The following is a 21,952-nucleotide window of genomic DNA, read 5'->3' on the forward strand; positions in this document are numbered from 1 at the left end:
TAAAAAAATAAATAAATACGTTGCCAGCCAGTATGGCAATAAATACAGAACAAAAAGACTGAATGACGTCTGGCAACCGAACCTATAGAACGAACGACCAGCCGGCTTGGGTAGCAATCCTAGATTTGTGTCGGGACAATACCTTGTGGAAGGATGAAATACTATGAATAAATTCATCCAAATAACGTTTTTCATTAAAATATGTCAATAATTTTTTTCATTGTAACCCGTTGTCTAGAAGTAATAATGCACTTGAAGCCGGTGTTTGGAGAATATTGTTATGAAACAGACAGGGAGCAAGTCTCGAACCCTCAACCTTCCAGCCCGAAGTCCAGCGCGCAATCGACTGTGCCACAAAACCATGATGGAACGGCAGAGTCGATATCCGCGATTATATATTGGCACGTTTGCCTAACAACACTAATGCCAATAAATCCTCCAAACACCGGCTTCGAGGGTATTATCACTTAAATGTACAATTACTGTTTAATATAATTAACATATTCATTCATAGTTTCTGAATACTTTAGACAAGGTCATTGTAATGTTTTTCATTGTGCCATCCTAAAAGTACAATCTGCGCTTGTAAAAGCTGAGAAATTTGTGAGTATTCATCCACTGCTTACTGACAGGAGGAGATTAGTTTATCTACAATTAAACCTGTCCATCCGTGGTGACACTAATCATGGCACTGCCGGTGGCAGAGGGTCACAGTCATAATGATATGTATGCTCTCGTTTTGAATGGTGCTGAGCTGTGTGGGCGAGCTGCTACTCTATATTCCAGTCACAGCTCGTTTGCATTGAGATGTGTCCCAGCCAGTCCAGAGTGATTAGCTGACCACAGTACTGTGAGTTGCACCCCATTATCATTAAATGGTGCCAGTTATGAAGTCATATACTCCTCTGTGTCCCTGTAATTACTCTCCCACTGTTGTGCTCCAGGCAATTACTGCCTGCTGCCTGAACGCCTCATTGTCCATTAACCACTGGTCACAGACATCACAACAACAACAACAACAACAGAATAGGGAATTACACAAGATTTACAAACATATCATTCTTAGAATTTAGAATAAATGGGAACCTTCATTACTGTAAAAGCCCTGGTTCATTTGACAGTGGTAATCATAGGATAAATGTGAAGCAATTCAGTCAATACTCAATGAGACCAGAGCTCTGGGAGTTTTTTTGGTGAACTGAAAGGGTAAAAGGTGAAACAAAGAATATCATTTTTACATCTGGAATATTATCCATATCATACCCTGTAGAGGGCGATATGTGACTTTAAATGACTCTTCTAGATAAGAAGGAACTGTAAAAGTCAATAACAAATGGAAATATATTTCACAAGAAGTGTTCTAGCAAAACAAAACAGGACACTGTGTTTATGCTGAGGCTGAGCTAAGTGCTCCAACCATGTTACAACTACATTCAAATCCCACCTGGAGTCACTGAATGTATTGATCTCATCATAGTTTTACATGGTTTAGAAATACTGTGGGTCCTTCTTTACCAGATGCGAACACTTTTTAAAATTTCCTCTGAACTGAAATTCTCGGTGTGCTCCCCTGCTGCGGAGCTGTAGTCATCATAGTGGGACTATGGAGACCAGATGAAGTAGAGTACATGCAAAGAAAAATAAACCAAAGCCAATATACAGAAGAGGTTTCACTTGGATTCCCTGGCCAGTCGATATCATGGAAAGAGCAGGTATTCTTAATGTTTTGTACACTCAGTGTACATCAAGTCACCTAATGTGTCTACCTCTACTAGCTGACAGTGACATCTCTTATATTCCTAGTTTTAAATGATGTTTGATAAGCAGTAACATTTTACATTTTAGTCATTTAGCAGACACTCTTATCCAGAGCAACTTAGAGTAGTGAATGCATACATTTCATTTCATGGATTTTTTATTTATATATATATTTTTGTACTAGCACCCCGTGGGAATCAAACCCACAACCCTGGCATTGCACACACCATGCACTACCAACTGAGCCACAGCGAAGGACAAGTAAGCACACAGAAAAACATAGTCCCAACGGGAGATAGCGATGGACAGTGAAGGGTCAGGTTGGCTGATAGGATCAGGCTGAGAGGGGATACCTGTCACAGCAGGTGGCAGTGAGGTATTGAAGGGGGAGGTGGCTGTGCTGATAAAGAGACACAGAAGGTCGATTGTTCCCGCCAAGCTGCTTTTAGCAGGGGGATGCCATTAAGATAAGGAGGATTAGGTCTAGCACAGGGAGAGGGTTGTCCTAGCTGCCACGCTCTGATGGACAGGACAGCAGGAGAGATCGCACTGGGTAAGAGACAGGGTCCAAGAGAAGGTATGCAGAGACGCAGGGTCCAAGAGAGGTTTGCAGATACTCTACTATTCAGCAGCAGCACAGGATGCACACACACAGATGCATTAAACAATCAAAGAAACTAAAGGCTGTATGCCTTTACAGTGTCGCGATATACAGTACAAGGCAAAACAGAATCCTTCCTAGGTTGCAGGAACACATGTTCTTTGAGTTCTCGTTTTCCATGACACAATAAAAATGCTTCTAATCAACTGAGGGGGGATCTACTATAAATGATCAGCCTTTCCAGGATGGGAGGAATATTGTTTTGCCTTCCTACATAAACATCCAGGTACTAGCTTTGATCCATCATCCTATTGAGCCCTGAGTGTCAGAGAATGGTAAGAACACATTGAGAAAAACGGAACCACGGCAAGGTAGCACTCTTTAGCTAGTATTTAGGTGCCGGCGCTACCAAAAGTTTTCCAGGAATGGAGTGCTTATCTGTGTATATTCATTCTAGCTCCTTGGTATCTCAGAAAAGGAAAGGTGATAGCATCTGGGGAGATGCTATCACCTTTCCATGCTAACAGCTTTCCTTTTCTGGAATAACAAGGATCTGCAAGCCCTCTTTAGCTACTTGCATTGTGGATCCTTCCAGCACAGCGTTTACCTCTGAGATTTCACCCTGGTGATTTTGTGTATCTTTTATGTTGTGCACCTGTTATAGAGCGAGATGCGAGACACTTTACTTGACACCCATTGTCACAACACATTATGACACGGTCATAACTATGTCATGACACGGTCACCCATTTATGACACGGTCATAACCATGTCATAATATGGTCATAACACTGTCAGGACACATACATTTAGACCTGTTGTGACATATATTGCATTATTTTATGGCTGGTTATGACACCTACATAAGAGTGTCAAAACCCACAAAACCTACCACTGTAGTTATTTTATGGCTGGATATGACACCAACATAAGAGTGACAAAACCCAAAAACCTACCACACAAGGCAAAACATTCTATTACACCATAGCCTACTTGTCTACAGTATGTTAATGTTATACAACACTTTACTGAAATTGACCATATAAAATTCTCATTGTAATTGCACACAAATGTAGGTAAGACATGCACCTACCCCAATGCTCTGTTGCTGATCACTGGGATGAAATCAGGAGCAGATTTCAGGAGCAGGACAAGACACTCTTTTTTTGACTGATGACTGACATAATGGCATGGACACGATAGGCCAATCTGGCTTCTATGATTACGATGGTCATAATGCTTCATGACTGTGTCATAAAGTGTCTTTTCTGCAAGTTATTTAAAATATGACAAAAAAAAACATGATTGTAAATAATGAATTACAACAACAACTTAAGAAATACATTTTCAAATGAAAGGAAACTTCTTGGCATGGAAAAAAATACATTTGAATAAATGTGGGTTTTGACACTCTTATGTAGGTGTCATAACCAGACATAAAATAATGCAATATATGTCACAACAGGTGTAAATATATGAACAATGTTCAGGCACTGAGCAAATTTCAGGTTTGCTGAGCGCAAACTTGAATGCTGTGAAAAGTCTGTGCAGCTTCCAGCGAGCGTTTATTGTGAACACTGAGGCTGCAGTCGATTTAAGTTAGGTCTACCTGAGTGGCCTGCCATCAGAAACAATGGAGAAAATGCATCCATAACATTTTAACATGGAAATAGCTGTTCTATCATTCAGCCTACAGTAGCAGCCAATGTGTGGTGTTCAATGAAGGCCTACATTCCATAAGACTTTTGAAAAGAACATGCATGGCTTGACATTAACCTGTTTATCCACTTGTCCTTCAGACAAGGAGGTGACTGAAAATTGTGTTGTTTGATGCAAGAAACCCCTTTACAAAATAAAATGCACTATTATTCCAATAGCATTATTACAGAGAATCAGACACAAAGAAGGCTAGTAATGCAGATGTTTTGTGCGCTTGTAAGCAATCACTCCCCCATTGCTGACTACAAATGATCAATAACTGGGCTAATAACTCACTAACTAGCAAAGGATGTGAACAAAATTTGCACACGTGGCTACATGCAGCTCTCGCTTTGATCTCAAAACAAGCTCATCTATTCATTTTTATTTTTTTATTTCACCTTTATTTAACCAGGTAGGCCAGTTGAGAACAAGTTCTCATTTACAACTGTGACCTGGCCAAGATGAAGCAAAGCAGTGCGTCAAAAACAGCAAAACAGAGTTACACATGGGATAAACAAATGTACAGTCAATAACACAATAGAAAAATCTATGTACAGTGTGTGCAGAGAAATAGGCCATAGTGGCGAAATAATTACAATTTAGCATTAACACTGGAGTGATAGATGTGCAGATGATGATGTGCAAGTAGAGATACTGGGTGCAAAAGAGCAAGAAAAATAAATAACAATATGGGGATGAGGTAGTTGGATGGGCTATTTACAGATAGGTTGTGTACAGGTGCAGTGATCGGTAAGCTGCTCTGACAGCTGATGGTTAAAGTTAGTGAGGGAGATATAAGTCTTCAGCTTCAGTGATTTTTGCAATTCGTTCCAGTCATTGGCAGCAGAGAACTGGAAGGAAAGGCGGCCAAAGGAGGTGTTGGCTTTGGGGATGACCAGTGAAATATACCTGCTGGACCGCAGGCTATGGGTGGGTGTTGCTATGGGGACCAGTGAGCTGAGATAAGGCGGGGCTTTACCTAGCAGAGACTTATAGATGATCTGGAGCCAGTGGGTTTGGCGATGAATATATAGCAAGGGCCAGCCAACGAGAGCATACAGGTCACAGTGGTAGGTAGTATATGGGGCTTTGGTGACAAAACGGATGGCACTGTGATAGACTACATCCAATTTGCTGAGTAGAGTGTTGGAGGCTATTTTGTAAATGACATCGCCGAAGTCAAGGATTGGTAGAATAGTCAGTTTTACGAGGGTATGTTTGACAGCATGAGTGAAGGAGGCTTTGTTGCAAAATAGGAAGCCGATTTTAGATTTAATTTTGGATTGGCGATGCTTAATGTGAGTCTGGAAGGAGAGTTTACAGTCTAACCAGACACCTAGGTATTTGTAGATGTCCACATATTCTAAGTCAGAACCGTCCAGAGTAGTGATGCCAGTCGGGCGGGCAGGTGCGGGCAGCAATCGGTTGAAGAGCATGCATTTAATTTTACTAGCACTTAAGAGCAGTTGGAGGCCACGAAAGGAGTGTTGTATGGCATTGAAGCTCATTTGGAGGTTCGTTAACACGGTGTCCAAAGAAGGGCCAGATGTATACAGAATGGTGTCATCTGTGTAGAGGTGGATCAGAGAATCACCAGCAGCAAGAGCGACATCATTGATATATAAAGTGAAAAGAGTCGGCCTGAGAATTGAACCCCGTGGCACCCCCATAGAGACTGCCAGAGATCCGGACAACAGGCCCTCCGATTTGACACACTGAACTCTATCTGAGAAGTAGTTGGTGAACCAGGCGAGGCAGTCATTTGAGAAACCAAGGCTATTGAGTCTGCCGATAAGAATGCGGTGATTGAGTCACAATGGGTGGCTTGTGGATTCCGAAGAGTCAGGCGCAGGAGACAGAAAGGTTCCGTTAATGAATTTAATAAAAATATCCACACGGAAAATATGCAAGGTATGGAGTGCAAGGTGTGCAAAAGTAACGCACCACCCTTAAAAGAACGTAACCAGGGACGCAGCCCAAAAGGAATAGCGTAACTCCAAAATATACAGAACCACATGAAAAAACACCCTGACAAACGAACAATCCCGCACAAACAACAAACCTAACTAACTAGCCTAAATACCCCTCCCCACGAACAACTAACACAAAACAGGTGCGCAACTAACCTAGGCCTAACTAACAGAACGTGAAACATAAATCGATGGCAGCTAGTAGGCCGGCGACGACGACCGCCGAGCGCCGCCCGGGCGAGGAGGGGCACCACCTTCCGTAGGTGTCGTGACAGATTGACAGAGTCGAAAGCCTTTGCCAGGTCGATGAAGATGGCTGCACAATACTGTCTTTTATCGATGGCGGTTATGATATCGTTTAGGACCTTGATCGTGGCTGAGGTGCACCCATAACCAGCTCCAAAACCAGATTGCATAGTGGAGAAGGTACGGTGGGATTCCAGATTGTCGGTGATCTGTTTGTTAACTTGGCTTTCGAAAACTTTAGAAAGGCAGGGCAGGATGGATATAGGTCTGTAACAGTTTGGGTCTAGAGTATCTCCCCTTTTGAAGAGGGGGATGACCGTGACAGCTTTCCAATCTTTAGGGATCTCAGACGATACAAAAGAGAGGTTGAACAGGCTAGTAATAGGGGTTGCAACAATTTTGGTGGATAATTTTAGAAAGAGAGAGTCCAGATTGTCTAGCCCAGCTGATTTGTAGGGGTCCAGATTTTGCAGCTCTTTCAGAACATCAGCTATCTGGATTTGGGTGAAGTGGGCAGGTTGCTGCGGGGGGTGCAGAGCTGTTAGCCAGGGTTGGGTAGCCAGGTGGAAAGCATGGCCGGCCATAGAAAAGTGCTTATTGAAATTCTCGATTATCGTAGATTTATTGGTGGTGACAGTGTTTCCTAGCCTCAGTGCAGTGGGTAACCCAGAGATGGCGCTAGTGGGGCACCTATCTAGGATATATAAACAGGTACATTATGAGTGTCTGATTAGGATGTCGTGACCTGTAACATGTATTACCGGAGTAAAGGATTGTGCTTGCATTTTATAAAACTCTCCAACGTGAGTTATTCACATAGACATAATAATACCTGCTTACAAGCAAAAACTCAAACAGGAAGTACCAGTGACATGCTCACTATGGAAGTGGTCAGATGAAGTGGATGCTAAGCTACAGGGCTATTTCGCTAGCACAGACTGCAATATGTTCCGGGAGTCATCCGATGGCATTGAGGAGTTCACCACATCAGTCACCGGCTTCATTAATAAATGCATTGACAATGTTTTCCCTACAGTGACCATACGTAGATATCCCAAACAGAAGCCATTGATTACAGGCAACATCTGCACTGAGCTAAGGCTAGAGCTGCCTCTTTTAATGAGTGGGACAGTAATTCGGAGGTTTACAATAAATCCTGCTACGCCCTCCGACGAACCATTAAACAGGTAAAGAGTGAATCCAGGACTAAGATCGATTCCTACTACACTTGCTCTGATGCTTGTCGGATGTGGTAGGGTTTACATACTATAATTGATTACAAAGGCAAACCCAGCCGCGAGCTGCCTAGTGACGCGAGCCTACCAGACAAGCTAAATGCCTTTTATGCTCGCTTCGGGGCAAGCAACACTGAACCATGCATGAGCGCACCAGCTATTCCGGACGACTGTGTGATCACGCTCTCCGTAGCCAATGTGAGTAAGACCTTTAAACAGGTTGACATTCAGACGGATTATCAGGACACATACTCAGAGCATGCGGTGACCAGCTGGCAAGTGTCTTGTGCCCAAGAACGCCAAGGTAACCATGAAATGCTTTGAAATGCTTTTGGCTCACATTAGCACCATTATCCCAAACAGCCTTGACCCACACCAATTTGCATACCGCCCCAACAGATCCACAGATGACACAATCTCTATTGCACTCCACACTGCCCTTTCCCACCTGGTCAAAAGGAACATCTACGCGAGAATGCTGTTCATTGACTATAGCTCAGAGTTCAACACCATAGTGCCCACAAAGCTCATCACTCAGTTAATGATCCTGGGATTAAACAACCTCCCCCTGAAACTGGATCGTGGACCTCCTGACAGGCCGTCCCCAGGTGGTGAGGGTAGACAACAACACATCCACCATGCTGACCCTCAACATGGGGGCACCTCAGGGGTGCGTGCTTAGTCCCCTCCTATACTCCCTGTTCACCCACGACTGTGTGGCCGTGCACAACTCCAACACCATGATGACGAGACAGCCTATAGGGAGGAGGTCAGAGACCTGGCAGTGTGGTGCCAGTACAACAGCCTCTCCTTCAACGTCAGCAAGATGAAGGATTTGATCGTGGACAACAAGAGACAGAGGGTCAAGCACACCCCCATTCACATCGACAAGGCTGTAGTGGAGTGGGTCGAGAGCTTCAAATTCCTGTGTCCACATCATAAGGACCTAACAAACACACCAATACAGTCGTGAAGAGGGCACGACAATGCCTCTTCCCTCTCAGGAGGCTCTAAAGATTTGGCATGGGCCCTCAGATTTTCAAAAAGTTATACAGCTGCATTATTGACAGCATTTTGACTGGCTGCATCACTGCTTGGTATGGCAAAAGCTTAGCATCCAACCGCAAGTCGTTCCAGAGGATAGGGCGTACGGCCCAATACATCCCTGCCATCCAGGACCGCTATACCAGGCAGTGTCAGAGGAAGGCCCTAAAAATTGTCAAAGACTCCAGCTACCCAAGTCATAGACTGTTCTCTCTGCTGCAGCACCAAGTCTGGAACCAAAAGGATCCTGAACAGCTCTTACCCCCAAGCCATTAGAATGCTGAACAGTTAATCAAATGGTTACCCAGACTGCTTGGATTGACCCCCTTTTTGTTTTCACTAACTCTATGTACACTCAACCACACATACTACACTTACACTCCAACACACACACACACACACACACACACACGCACACGCACACGCACACGCACACACACGCTCACACATAGACACACTCTTTCACACTCTTCACATACACTGCTGCCACTGCTTATTATCTGTCCTGATTGCCTAGTCGACTTTTACCCCTACCTAAATGTACATATTACCTCAATCACCTCGTACCCCAGCACATTGACTCGGTACCGGTACTCCCTGTACATAACCTTTTCTTTTTTTTTCTTACTTATTAACTTTGCATTGTTGGGAAAGGGCTCATAAGTAAGCATTTCACAGTAAAGAGTTTTCAGTGCATGTGACAAATAAAAATTTGATTTGAGGTTGACCTTGGGACAGGGACTCTCGTCATCTCTCAATGTCCCCCTGAGGACGAATGCTGGCATAATAGTACAGAAAGCCGAACTTAATCTTATAATTGCTCTGACACATTATACACTGAATAATAAAAAAGCCATTACACCATTGATATTGCAATAGAACACTCAAGCACTCTTCTTTTTATTCATCAGCTGACCCCCTGGATTCTGTTTAATGGCATAGTTATAGCAGTTTTCTCCACTCGAATACAAAAGACACACAGAAACAGAAATGCTTGCAGAGCACAGGCAAATACAAAAATATATACACACGCACGCACGCACGCACGCACGCACACACACACACACACACACACACACACACACACACATGCACACACATGCACATACAAGCACAGTCACACTTAGCCAAACATTATCCTTGCTACTCATGAGGACTATTCTCGGTATTCACAAATTGCTGGTGATAAAGTAGTTATGGGTTTCTCCTCAGGGAGAGAGGCATTAAAGACTGCTCAGTGCTCAGATAGCTTGTATAAAAGGAAAGACAACCTAACAGGCAACAGGCAATGTATGTTAATGTACAACAACCCATACAGATACTCAATAATTAAGTAAATCATAACCAGGAGAGAGCTGTTGAGAAAGCCTGGAGAGACCAAGATGAGGAGGAGAAATCATATCAGTTAGTCTTGGGCCTGGAGAGATGTCTTGACCAGGACCTGTTACAAGGGTCTATCTTGACAAAAACTTTGCTGGTTACTACTTTATTGAGGAAAAAGGTACTTACTATGATGTGATATGCAAATGTCTCACCTAGCTATTTTAAGATTAATGTACTAACTGTAAGTGGCTCTGGATAAGAGCTTCTGCTAAATAACTAAAATGCAAATGTTAATGTATTGTGAGTTGACAAACCTGCAGAGCCCTGTGTCTTGGGGTCTAACCCTAAGAAGTTCTGGAAAATGGTTAAAGACCTGGAGAATAAACCCTCCTCCTCACAGCTGCCCATGTCCCTTAAAGTTGATGATGTGGTTGTTACCGACAAGAAGCACATGGCTGAGCTCTTTAATCACCACTTCATTAAGTCAGGATTTGACTCAGCTATGCCTCATTGCCCGTCCAACATTTCCTCATCTCCCACCCCTTCCAATGCGACTATCCCCGGTGCTTCTCCCTTTTTCACCTGCCCCGCAACAAAGTTTCTCCCTGCAGGCAATCACTGAGTCCGAGGTGCTAAAGGAGCTCCTGTCACTTTGGCAAGAAGGATCAGGAGACAGACGCAGGAATACGTCATATTTTTTTTTTACTTAGCCCAAATTACGGCGTGCCATGTGAAGGCACGGGGACGAAGACCAAACAAACACGTAACAAAAACACAGGGTTGAAACCCAAACAAAAGAGCGAGGAGTACCTTGAATAAATAACACACACGCACAATGATTAACACACGGGATGAGACCCGTAATCGCAATGAAAGTTCCAGAGGGATCCGTGTCAGTACCCCCCCCTCTGACGCACTGCACCAGCAGCGCAATGACACCGGCCTCGAGGATGATCACAGGAACGCAGTGCGGGTCGATCAGGACCCGATGCAGTTACCGAAGTTGCATCATCGTCGGACGGGCCAGTTGCTGCTGCTGCAGTTGAGGCGGTGTCGGACGGACCAGTAGCAGTGGCGTCGGATGGACCGGTTGTGGCGGCGTCGGACGGGCCAGTTGTAGCTGCTGAAATTGCGTCGTCAGACGGACCCGTTGTGGTGACGTCGGACGACCCGGTTGCAGCTGCCGAAGTTGCGGAGGCGCCGGACAGACCAGTCGCAGCGTTGTCGGACAGGCCATTCCCGCTGTCTCCCTTCTTAGGGATAGCCCCCTTTTCTCCCCAATTTTTGCCTAAAAGACATACCCAAATCTAACTGCCTGTAGCTCAGGCCCTGAAGCAAGGATATGCATATTCTTGGTACCATTTGAATATGAAACACTTTGAAGCTTGTGGAAATGTGAATTGAATGTAGGAGAATATACCACAATAGATCTGGAAAAAAACTACCAGATTTTTTTCTACCACCATCTTTTGAAATGCAAGACAAAGGTCCCAGTTCTAGCCATCACTCTGGTTGTAATTCCCAATAGTGTCCACAAGATGGCAGCAGTGTATGTGCAAAGTTTCAGATGGATAACTTGAATGAGTGAACTACAAGAATTTTAGTGTGAAGTCCCCAGGTACATTTGGGCAAATCGTGAAGGAGACATTCGCATTCATATTACATTTTTCTGCAAGAATATCGTCAAATCTGTATACTTGGACTTTGATTTAGCTTTCCAAGTATTAGTAGCCATATTATAAGGTCAACATTTGCAAAACAACCAGTTTTCCTAACTTCATAACTCTGAATATTTGTATAATATTTTCCAAAACGAAAAGGCATCCTGTCGTACAAGGTTAGTAGCTACATTTTACAACATATACATGATACTCCCGTAAAGCCCAGCTCATTGGCTATCTAGCTAGCTTTGTTTGACCTCTATTGGTGCTTATTTGACAAAGATACAGTCGTTCAAGTGATGACCGCCTGTGTCGTCGGCGTGCCATGAAGGCCTCGCTCTCTGACAAAATATGGTGTCCTATAGGATATACTACACCCCTAACGATATAGTGAAGTCTTGTTACGTTCTAGAATCTCTGAGGAATACATATGAACATGATTTGACTCGTTGAAACAACGTTTAGGGTGAGATTTTCATAGATTCATTTCTATGCAAATTGAAAGAGTGGAAATACAAAATCGATCGTGCATGCTACAGGGAACTTTTTAGGATATGAAAAAGGATTTTATCTAACAAAACTATACTTCATGTTATCTCTGGGACCCTTTGGATATAAATCAGAGCAAGATTTCAGAATGTAAGTACACATTTCACCTTCAGAGGTGAATTTATCAAACCTATCGCGGTGAAAAAAGTGTTTTGTTGTTTTGTTGAGCTCTCATCAAACAATAGCATGGAATTTTATCGCAGTAATAGCTACTGTAAATTGGACAATGCAGTTATATTAATAAGAATTTAAGCTTTCAGCCGATATAAGACACTTGTATGTATCGACATTTGTTGTTTCTCTAAAATCTGCGATGCTGACACATAGCGCTGCATGATTTACAACTGTCCCGTTGACAGGACGCCGCTCCCTAATTAATGGTCAATTATTCTGTCACGTTGGTACATATGATTTGGGAGACAGGCACATGTCACGACTTCCACCGAAGTCGTTTCCTCTCCTTGTTCGGGCGGTGTTCGGCGGTCGGCGTCACCGGTCTTCTAGCCACCGTCGATCCATTTTTCATTTTCCATTTGTTTTGTCTTGTTTTCTTACACACCTGGTTTCCATTTCCCTCATTAATTATTGTGTATTTAACCTTCTGCTCCCCCCATGTCCTTGTGTGGAATTGTTTGTTTGTAAGTGCTTGTACTCTATGTTACTGGTGCGTGTCGGGTTTTGTACCCATGTAGGTTCTTTTTGCATTGCCGTGGGTTTTGTATTACACTGCTCCGGCTATTACCTATTTCTGCTCTCCTGCGTCTGACTTCACTGCCACCAGTTGCGCAACCCTTACAGAATTCCACACCTGTATATGGAGTCAGCAGGAGCAGGTGCCCCTGGTAGAGGGGTCGAGGAGCGCGTCCTGGAGCAAAAGGCGATGATCCACCATCTCGGCGCCGCCATGGACCGCGTTGTCCAAATCATGGACCGCTGGGAGAGACAGGGAGTTCCTCCAGCGCCTCCCCCAGCACATCAGGGGCCTCCACTACTCACTCCCCCTGCACACGGTTCCAGTGGGATTTGCCTCACCCTCCCCGGGGAGTACGATGGGGCGGCTGCCCGCTGCCAGGGGTTCCTACTGCAGTTGAATTTATACCTGGCAACCGTCCACCCGGCTCCTTCGGGCCGTGAGAGGGTGTCCGCCCTCGTCTCATGCCTCTTGGGGAAAGCCCTGGAGTGGGCCAATGCCGTGTGGGTGGAAGGAAGGAGATGCGGTGTTGGACCACTTTGAGGAGTTCACCCGTCGTTTCCGGGCCGTCTTCGACCACCCGCCCGAGGGCAGAGCAGCGGGTGAACGTCTTTTCCACCTACGGCAGACGACGAGGAGTGCACAGGAGTTCACTTTGGACTTTCGGACCCTGGCCTCCGGAGCATGATGGAACGACAGGGACCCGATCGACCACTATTGCTGCAGTTTGCGCGAGAACGTCCGACGAGAGTTGGCCTGCAGGGACACCACCCTTACCTTCGACCAGCTGGTGGACCTGTCCATTCGGCTGGATAACCTGCTGGCTACCCGCGGACGTCCAGATTGGACGTCCGCTCCGATTCCTATGGAGTTGGGAGGTGCTGCGCTCAGGGACACCGGAGGAGGTTCCATCTCGTACACCATCTGTGGCCGTAAAGGTCACACTGCCGGTCGGTGCCGGGTTGGTTCCTCTGGGGGTCGAGGCAGCAGGCAGGGCACTCTGGCGTCACACGAGGTGAGAAAGCACCATTCTCACCCAGAGCCCTCTGTTACACACGTTTTTGTTCGTCACTTTTCCTGAGTTTTCCCTGCATTCCCAGCATAAGGCGCTAATCGATTCAGGTGCGGCTGGGAATTTTATTGACAGTGCATTTGCCCATTGTTTAGGGATCCCCATTGTTCCTGTGGCTACACACTTCCCAGTTCACGCCTTAGATAGTCGACCACTAGGGTCAGGGTTGGTTAGGGAGGCCACCGCTCCTCTGGGCATGGTGATGCAGGGGGGTCACACGGAGAGAATAAATCTCTTTCTCATTGACTCTCCTGCATTTCCCGTGGTGCTAGGCCTACCCTGGTTAGCTTGTCATGACCCCACTGTTGCATGGCTACGGAGGGCTATCACGGGGTGGTCGCAAGAGTGTTCGGGGAGGTGTTTAGGGATTTCCGTAGGTCGGTGAAAAGTCCAGACCAGGTCTCCACCGTGCACCTTCCCCCCGAATATGCCGATTTGGCTCTCGCCTTCTCCAAAAAGAAGGTGACTCAATTACCACCCCATCGACAGGGTGATTGTGCAATAAATCTCCTGGTAGACGCTGCACTTCCCAGGAGTCATGTGTATCCTCTGTCACAGGCGGAGACGGTGGCTATGGAAACATATGTCTCCGAATCCTCCACTTCCCCCACCTCCTCGAGTTTCTTTTTTGTGAAGAAGAAGGAGGGAGGTCTGCGCCCGTCTACTGATTATCGAGGTCTTAATCAGATAACTGTGAGGTACAGTTACCGCTACCTCTTATCGCCACGGCGATTGAGTTAACCTGTTATGGATAGGGGGCAGTATTTTCACGGCCGGATAAAAAACGTACCCGATTTAATCTGATTATTAGAATATGCATATAATTATTAGCTTTGGATAGAAAACACTCCAAAGTTTCTAAAACTGTTTGAATGGTGTCTGTGAGTATAACAGAACTCATTTGGCAGGCCAAAACCTGAGAGGATTCTGTACAGGAAGTGCCCTCTCTGACCATTCCTTGGGCTTCTTGACTCTCTTGAAAACTGAGGATCTCTGCTGTAACGTGACACTTCCTACGGCTCCAATAGGCTCTCAGAAGGTGGGAAAAAGCTGAATGGTGGCTTTGCAGCCCCTGGCTGAAAAACATTAGCGCATTTTGATAGTGGTCGATCAGAGTACAATGAGACTGAGGCGCGTGCACGAGGCGACCCCATGTTTTTATTCTTTCGTCTTTGAACGAAAAAAACGACTCCCGGTCGGAATATTATCGCTTTTATACGAGAAAAATTGCATAAAAATTGATTTTAAACAGCGGTTGACATGCTTCGAAGTACGGTAATGGAATATTTAGAATGTTTTTGTCACGAAACGCGTCGGGCACGTAACCCTTCGTCACCCTTGGATAGTGTCTTGAACGCACGAACAAAACGCCGCTATTTGGATTTAACTATGGATTATTTTGAACCAAACCAACATTTGTTATTGAAGTAGAAGTCCTGGGAGTGCATTCTGACGAAGATCAACAAAGGTAATCCAATTTTTCTTATAGTAAATCTGAGTTTGGTGAGGGTCAAACTTGGTGGGTGTCAAAATAGCTAGCCTGTGATGGCGAGCTATCTACTCAGAATATTGCAAAATGTGCTTTCACCGAAAAGCTATTTTAAAATCGGACACCTCGATTGCATAAAGGAGTTCTGTATCTATAATTCTTAAAATAATTGTTATGTTTTTTGTGAACGTTTATCGTGAGTAATTTAGTAAATTCACCGGAAGTGTTCGGTGGGAATGCTAGTTCTGAACGTCACATGCTAATGTAAAAAGCTGGTTTTTGATATAAATATGAACTTGATTGAACAAAACATGCATGTATTGTATAACATAATGTCCTAGAGTTGTCATCTGATGAAGATCATCAAAGGTTAGTGCTGCATTTAGCTGTGGTTTTGTTTTTTGTGACATTATATGCTAGCTTGAAAAATGGGTGTCTGATTATTTCTGGCTGGGTACTCTGCTGACATAATCTAATGTTTTGCTTTCGCTGTAACGCCTTTTTGAAATCGGACAGTATGGTTAGATAAAGGAGAGTCTTGTCTTTAAAATGGTGTAAAATAGTCATATGTTTGAAAAATTGAAGTTTTTGGATTTTTGAGGAATTTGTAATTCGCGCCACGCCTATCATTGGATATTGGAGCAGGTGTTCCGCTAGCGGAACGTCTAGATGTAAGGTTAAAATGCACGGGGCGCGCTTCTTCACCAAACTTGATCTCAGGTGTGCTTACAACCTGGTGCGTATCCGGGAGGGAGACGAGTGGAAGACGGCATTCAGTACAACCTCAGGTCATTATGAGTACCTCGTCATGCCGTACGGGTTGATGAATGCTCCATCAGTCTTCCAAGCCTTTGTAGACAAGATTTTCAGGGACCTGCACGGGCAGGGTGTAGTGGTGTATATTGATGACATTCTGATATCCCCCGCTACACGCGTCAAGCATGTGTCCCTGGTGCGCAAGGTGCTTGGTCGACTGTTGGAGCATGACCTGTACGCCAAGGCAGAGAAATGTCTGTTCTTCCAACAGTCCATCTCCTTCCTAGGGTACCGCATTTCCACCTCAGGGGTGGAGATGGAGAGGGACCGCATCTCAGCCGTGCGTAATTGGCCGACTCCCACCATGGTAAAGGAGGTGCAGCGGTTTCTAGGGTTTGCCAATTACTACCGGAGGTTTATCCGGGGTTTTGGTCAGGTAGCAGCTCCCATTACCTTACTGCTGAAGGGGGGACCGGTACGTTTGCAGTGGTCGGCTGAGGTGGACAGGGCTTTTAGTCACCTGAGGGCTCTGTTTACCTCGGCTCCCGTGCTGGCCCATCCGGATCCCTCTTTGGCATTCATAGTGGAGGTGGACACGTCTGAGGCTGGGATAGGAGCCGTGCTCTCTCAGCGCTTGGGAATGCCACCGAAGCTCGAAACTACGACGTGGGGGACCGGGAGCTGTTGGCTGTCATCAAGGCTTTGAAGGCGTGGAGACATTGGCTTGAGGGGGCTAAACACCCTTTTCTCATTTGGACTGACCACCGCAATCTGGAGTACATCCGGAAGACGAGGAGACTGAACTTTCGCCAGGCAAGGTGGGCCATGTTTTTCACCAGTTTTGTTTTCACCCTTTCTTACAGACCAGGTTCCCAGAACTGTAAGGCAGACGCACTGTCCCGGCTGTATGACACAGAGGAGCGGCCCATGGATCCCACCCTCACACTCCCGGCCTCCTGCCTGGTAGCGCCGGTAGTGTGGGAGCTGGACGCGGACATTGAGCAGGCGTTGCGTGCAGAGCCCGCTCCCCTCCAGTGTCCCGCTGGGCATCTGTACGTTCCATCCGTGACCAGCTGATCTATTGGGCCCACACGTTACCCTCCTCTGGTCATCCAGGCATCGGCCGGACAGTGCGCTGTTTGAGTGGGAAGTACTGGTGGTCTACTTTGGCTAAGGACGTGAGGGTGTATGTTTCCTCCTGCTCGGTGTGCGCCCAGTGTAAGGCTCCTAGGCACCTGCCCAGAGGTAAGCTACACCCCTTGCCTGTTCCACAGCGGCCATGGTCACACCTGTCGATCGATTTCCTGATCGATCTTCCCCCATCACAGGGAAACACCACGATCCTGGTCGTTGTGGATCGTTTCTCTAAGTCCTGCCATCTCCTCCCGCTGCCCGGTCCCCCTACAGCCCTACAGACTGCGGAGGCCTTGTTTACGCACGTCTTCTGGCACTACGGGGTGCCTGAGGACATACTGTCTGATCGAGCTCCCCCAGTTCACTTCGAGGGTCTGGAGGGCGTTCATGGAATGTCTGGGGGTCTCAGTCAGCCTTTCCTCAGGTTTTCACCCCGAGAGTAATGGGCAGGTGGAGAGAGTAAACCAGGATGTGGGTAGGTTTCTGAGGTCTTATTGCCAGGACCGGCCGGGGGAGTGGGCAGCGTTCGTGCCCTGGGCAGAGATGGTTCAGAACTCACTCCGCCACTCCTCCACTAACCTCTCCCCCTTCCAGTGCGTACTGGGGTATCAGCTGGTTCTGGCTCCATGGCATCAGTCAGACCGAGGTTCCTGCGGTGGATGACTGGTTCCAGCACGCGGAGGAAACATGGGACGCCGCCCATGTTCACCTTCAGCGCGCCGTGCTGCACCAGAAAGCCGGCGCAGACCGTCACCGCAGTGAGGCCCCGGTGTTCGCACCGGGGGACCTGGTCTGGCTTCAGAACTCTGCCGGAAGCTGGATCCGCAGTTTGTGGGGCCATTTAAAGTCCTGAGGAGACTGAACGAGGTGAGTTACAGGCTACAACTTCCCCCAGATTACCGTATTAACCCCTCGTTCCTTGTGTCTCTCTTCAGGCCGGTGGTGGCTGGCCCGCTCCAGGAGTCTGAGGTGCGGAAGGTTCCTCCGCCCCCTCTGGACATTGAGGGGGCCCTGGCGTACTCCATTCGATCCATACTGGATTCGAGACGTCGGGCGAGGGGCCTTCAGTACCTCGTGGACTGGGAGGGGTACGGTCCGGAGGAGAGATGCTGGGTTCCGGTGGAGGACGTGTTGGACCCTTCAATGCTGCAGGAGTTCCACCGTCTCCGTCCGGATCGCCCTGCACCTCGCCCTCCAGGTTGTCCCTAAGGCCGGTGTCGGCGCACTGCTGGAGCCGCACGTCGGGGGGGGGGTACTGTCACGACTTCCACCGAAGTCGTTTCCTCTCCTTGTTCGGGCGGTGTTTGGTGGTCGGCGTCACCGGTCTTCTAGCCATCGTCGATCCATTTTTCGTTTTCCATTTGTTTTGTCTTGCTTTCTTACACACCTGGTTTCCATTTCCCTCATTAATTGTTGTGTATTTAACCCTCTGCTCCCCCCATGTCCTTGTGTGGAATTGTTTGTTTGTAAGTGCTTGTACTCTATGTTACTGGTGCGCGTCGGGTTTTGTACCCATGTAGGTTCTTTTTGTATTGCCGTGGGTTTTGTATTAAACTGCTCCGGCTATTACCTATTTCTGCTCTCCTGCGTCTGACTTCACTGCCACCAGTTCTGCAACCCTTACAGCACAGGAATGTGTAATAGGGTTTTTATTTAGCCCAAATTACTGTGTGCTGTGTAAAGGCACAGGGACGAAGACCAAACAAACACATAACAAAAACACAAGGTTGAAACCCAAACAAAAGAGCGAGGAGTACATTGAATAAATAACACACTCGCACAATGATTAACACATGGGATGAGACCCATAATCATCTGCGCAATCCACAAGGGCACGAAAGCTCAAAACACACAGCACGGGCACTCACACGCACCAACGGACATTGTACAATAACCAACAACACCATGGTGAACAAAGGGCACATATATACAAATACAATCAGTGGGAATTGGGGCAAGGTGTGCGCAATGAAAGTTCCAGAGGGATCAGTGACAGCTCCTGAAACTTGACCCCAAAAAAACATCTGGGTCAGATGGTTTAGACCCTTTCTTCTTTAAGATTGCTGCCCCTATAATCCCCAAGCCTATCTCTGACCTTTTTATCCTGTCTTTCATTTCTGGGGAGGTTCCCATTGCTTGGAAGGCAGCCACAGTTTGTCATTTAATGAAAGGGGGGGGGGATCAAGCTGATCCTAATTGTTATAGGCCTATTTCTATTTTTCCCTGTTCATCAAAAGTGTTAGAAAAATGTGTCATATATCAACTGACTGGCTTTCTTCATGTCTATAGTATTCTCTCTGGTATGCAGTCTGATTTCCGCACAGGTTATGGGTATCTCAATGCAACCTTAAAGGTCCTCAATGATGTCACCATTGCCCTTGATTTTAAGCAATGTTGTGCTGCTATTTTTATTGACTTGGCAAAAACTTTTGATCCGGTAGACCATTCCATCCTTGTGGGCCAGCTAAGAAGTATTGGTGTCTTTGAGGGGTCTTTGGCCTGTCTTGCTAACTATCTCTCTGAAAGAGAGCAGTGTATAAAGTCAGAAAATCTGCTGTCTCAGCCACTGCCTGTCACCAAGGGAGTACCCCAAGGCTCAATCCTAGGCCCCACACTCTTCTCAATTTACATCTAAAACATAGCTCAGGCAGTATAAAGCTCTCTCAACCATTTATATGCCGATGATAGAGTCTTATACTCAGCTGGCCCCTCCCCGGATTTTGTGTTAAATGCTCTACAACAAAGCTTTCTTAGTGTCCAACAAGCTTTCTCTACCCTTAACCTTGTTCTGAACACCTCCAAAACAAAGGTCATGTGGTTTGGTAAGAAGAATACCCCTCTCCCCACAGGTGTGATTACTACCTCTGAGGGTTTAGAGCTTCAGGTAGTCACCTCATACAAGTACTTGGGAGTATGGCCAGATGGTAAACTGTCCTTCTCTCAGCACATATCAAAGCGCAGGCTAAAGTTAAATCTAGGCCTGGTTTCCTCTATCGTAATCGTTCCTCTTTCACCCCAGCTTCCAAATTAACCCTGATTCAGATGACCATCCTACCCTGCTAGATTACGGAGACATCATTTATAGATCGGCAGGTAAGGGTGCTCTCGAACAGCTAGATGTTCTTTACCATTCGGCCATCAGATTTGCCACCAATGCTCCTTATAGGACACATCACTGCACTCTATACTCCTCTGTAAACTAATAATCTCTGTATACCTGTCGCAAGACCCACTGGTTGATGCTTATTTATAAAACCCTCTTAGGCCTCACTCCCCCCTATCTGAGATATCTACTGCAGCCCTCATCCTCCACATACAACACCTGTTCTGCCAGTCACATTCTGTTAAAGGTCCCGAAAGCACACACATCCCTGGGTCACTCGTCTTTTCAGCTCGCTGCAGCTAACGTCTAGAACAAGCTGCAACAAACACTCATACTGGACAGTTTTATCTCAGTCTCTTCATTCAAAGACTCAATCATGGACACTCTTACTGACAGTTGTGGCTGCTTTACGTGATGTATTGTTGTCTCTACCTTCTTGCCCTTTGTGCTGTTGTTTGTGCCCAATAATATTTGTACCATGTTTTGTGCTGCTACCATGTTGTGTTGCTACCATGTTGTTATCATGTTGTGTTGCTACCATGCTGTGTTGTCATGTGTTGCTGCCTTGCTATGTTATTGTCTTAGGTCGCTCTTTATGTAGTGTTGTGTTGTCTCTCTTGTCGTGATGTGTGTTTTGTCCTACATTTATAATTAATGAATTTATTTTTAATCCCAGCCCCTGTCCCCGCAGGATGCCTTTTGCCTTTTGGTAGGCCGTTATTGTAAATAAGAATGTGTTCTTATCTGACTTGCCTAGTTAAATAAAGGTTAAATAAAAAAATGGATAAATAAAAATAGGAAGCGTTAGATAACCAGGCAGTAAATCTGTACAGGGAGAACATTGAGGTTAGTCACAGCAAAGCCAGAACATCAGGGGGGAACATCAGCTCATGAATCTACAGCCTACTACGACCTTAACAGCCAGTCTGTAGGGACAGCTAACTAACCCAGACCCGACCTACAGAGACAGTGTTTGAAAAGCCATTGGATTGAATGTATTTTCTTTGATGTGGGATGGTATCTTAGTGACAGCATGACTAAATGGGATTCACATCTAAAATAATGCTTATTCTAAAGTTATGCAATGATAAACTCATATATGGTGTGTTAGCTGGGGACATTCAGAGAGCAATAATCCTTTAGAATTCTACAGGGATATATTAATAAATCACAGAAAATGGGAAATATGCAACTGCTAACTACAACCATTTTCATAGTGTGGCGTACCTCAGGTTAGCCACCAGGGGGAGACTCGAAGTCTACATCCCGCCGCGATGGCTCCCTCTGCTGGACGTGCCAGGTTCTCGACGGGCTCTCCGGCCAGGACTAATTGAGGCTTATTGGGGTTGGTGTGTAATAAAGGGGCTGATTGCTCACCAGCGGGACGACTCCCATAAAGCTGCCAGGAGGGCAGCACACGAGCCCGGAGCCCAGAAGACGGTATCCCGGAGGACACCTCCTGAAGGAGGCCTATTATTTTCTCTTTGTTTATTATTTAAATAAACACCCTTGAAACCGAGCTAATACAATTCTGTCCTTGTCTGATCTGTGTAAGCGTCTTGACAAAACCCCCTGGTCTGCCACAAGTGGTGGAGAATTCGGGCATTCTGATAACGTGG

This window comes from Salmo salar, chromosome 22 (genome assembly GCF_965601325.2).
Source record: "Salmo salar chromosome 22, fSalSal1, whole genome shotgun sequence".
Classification (NCBI taxonomy): Eukaryota; Metazoa; Chordata; class Actinopteri; order Salmoniformes; family Salmonidae; genus Salmo; species Salmo salar.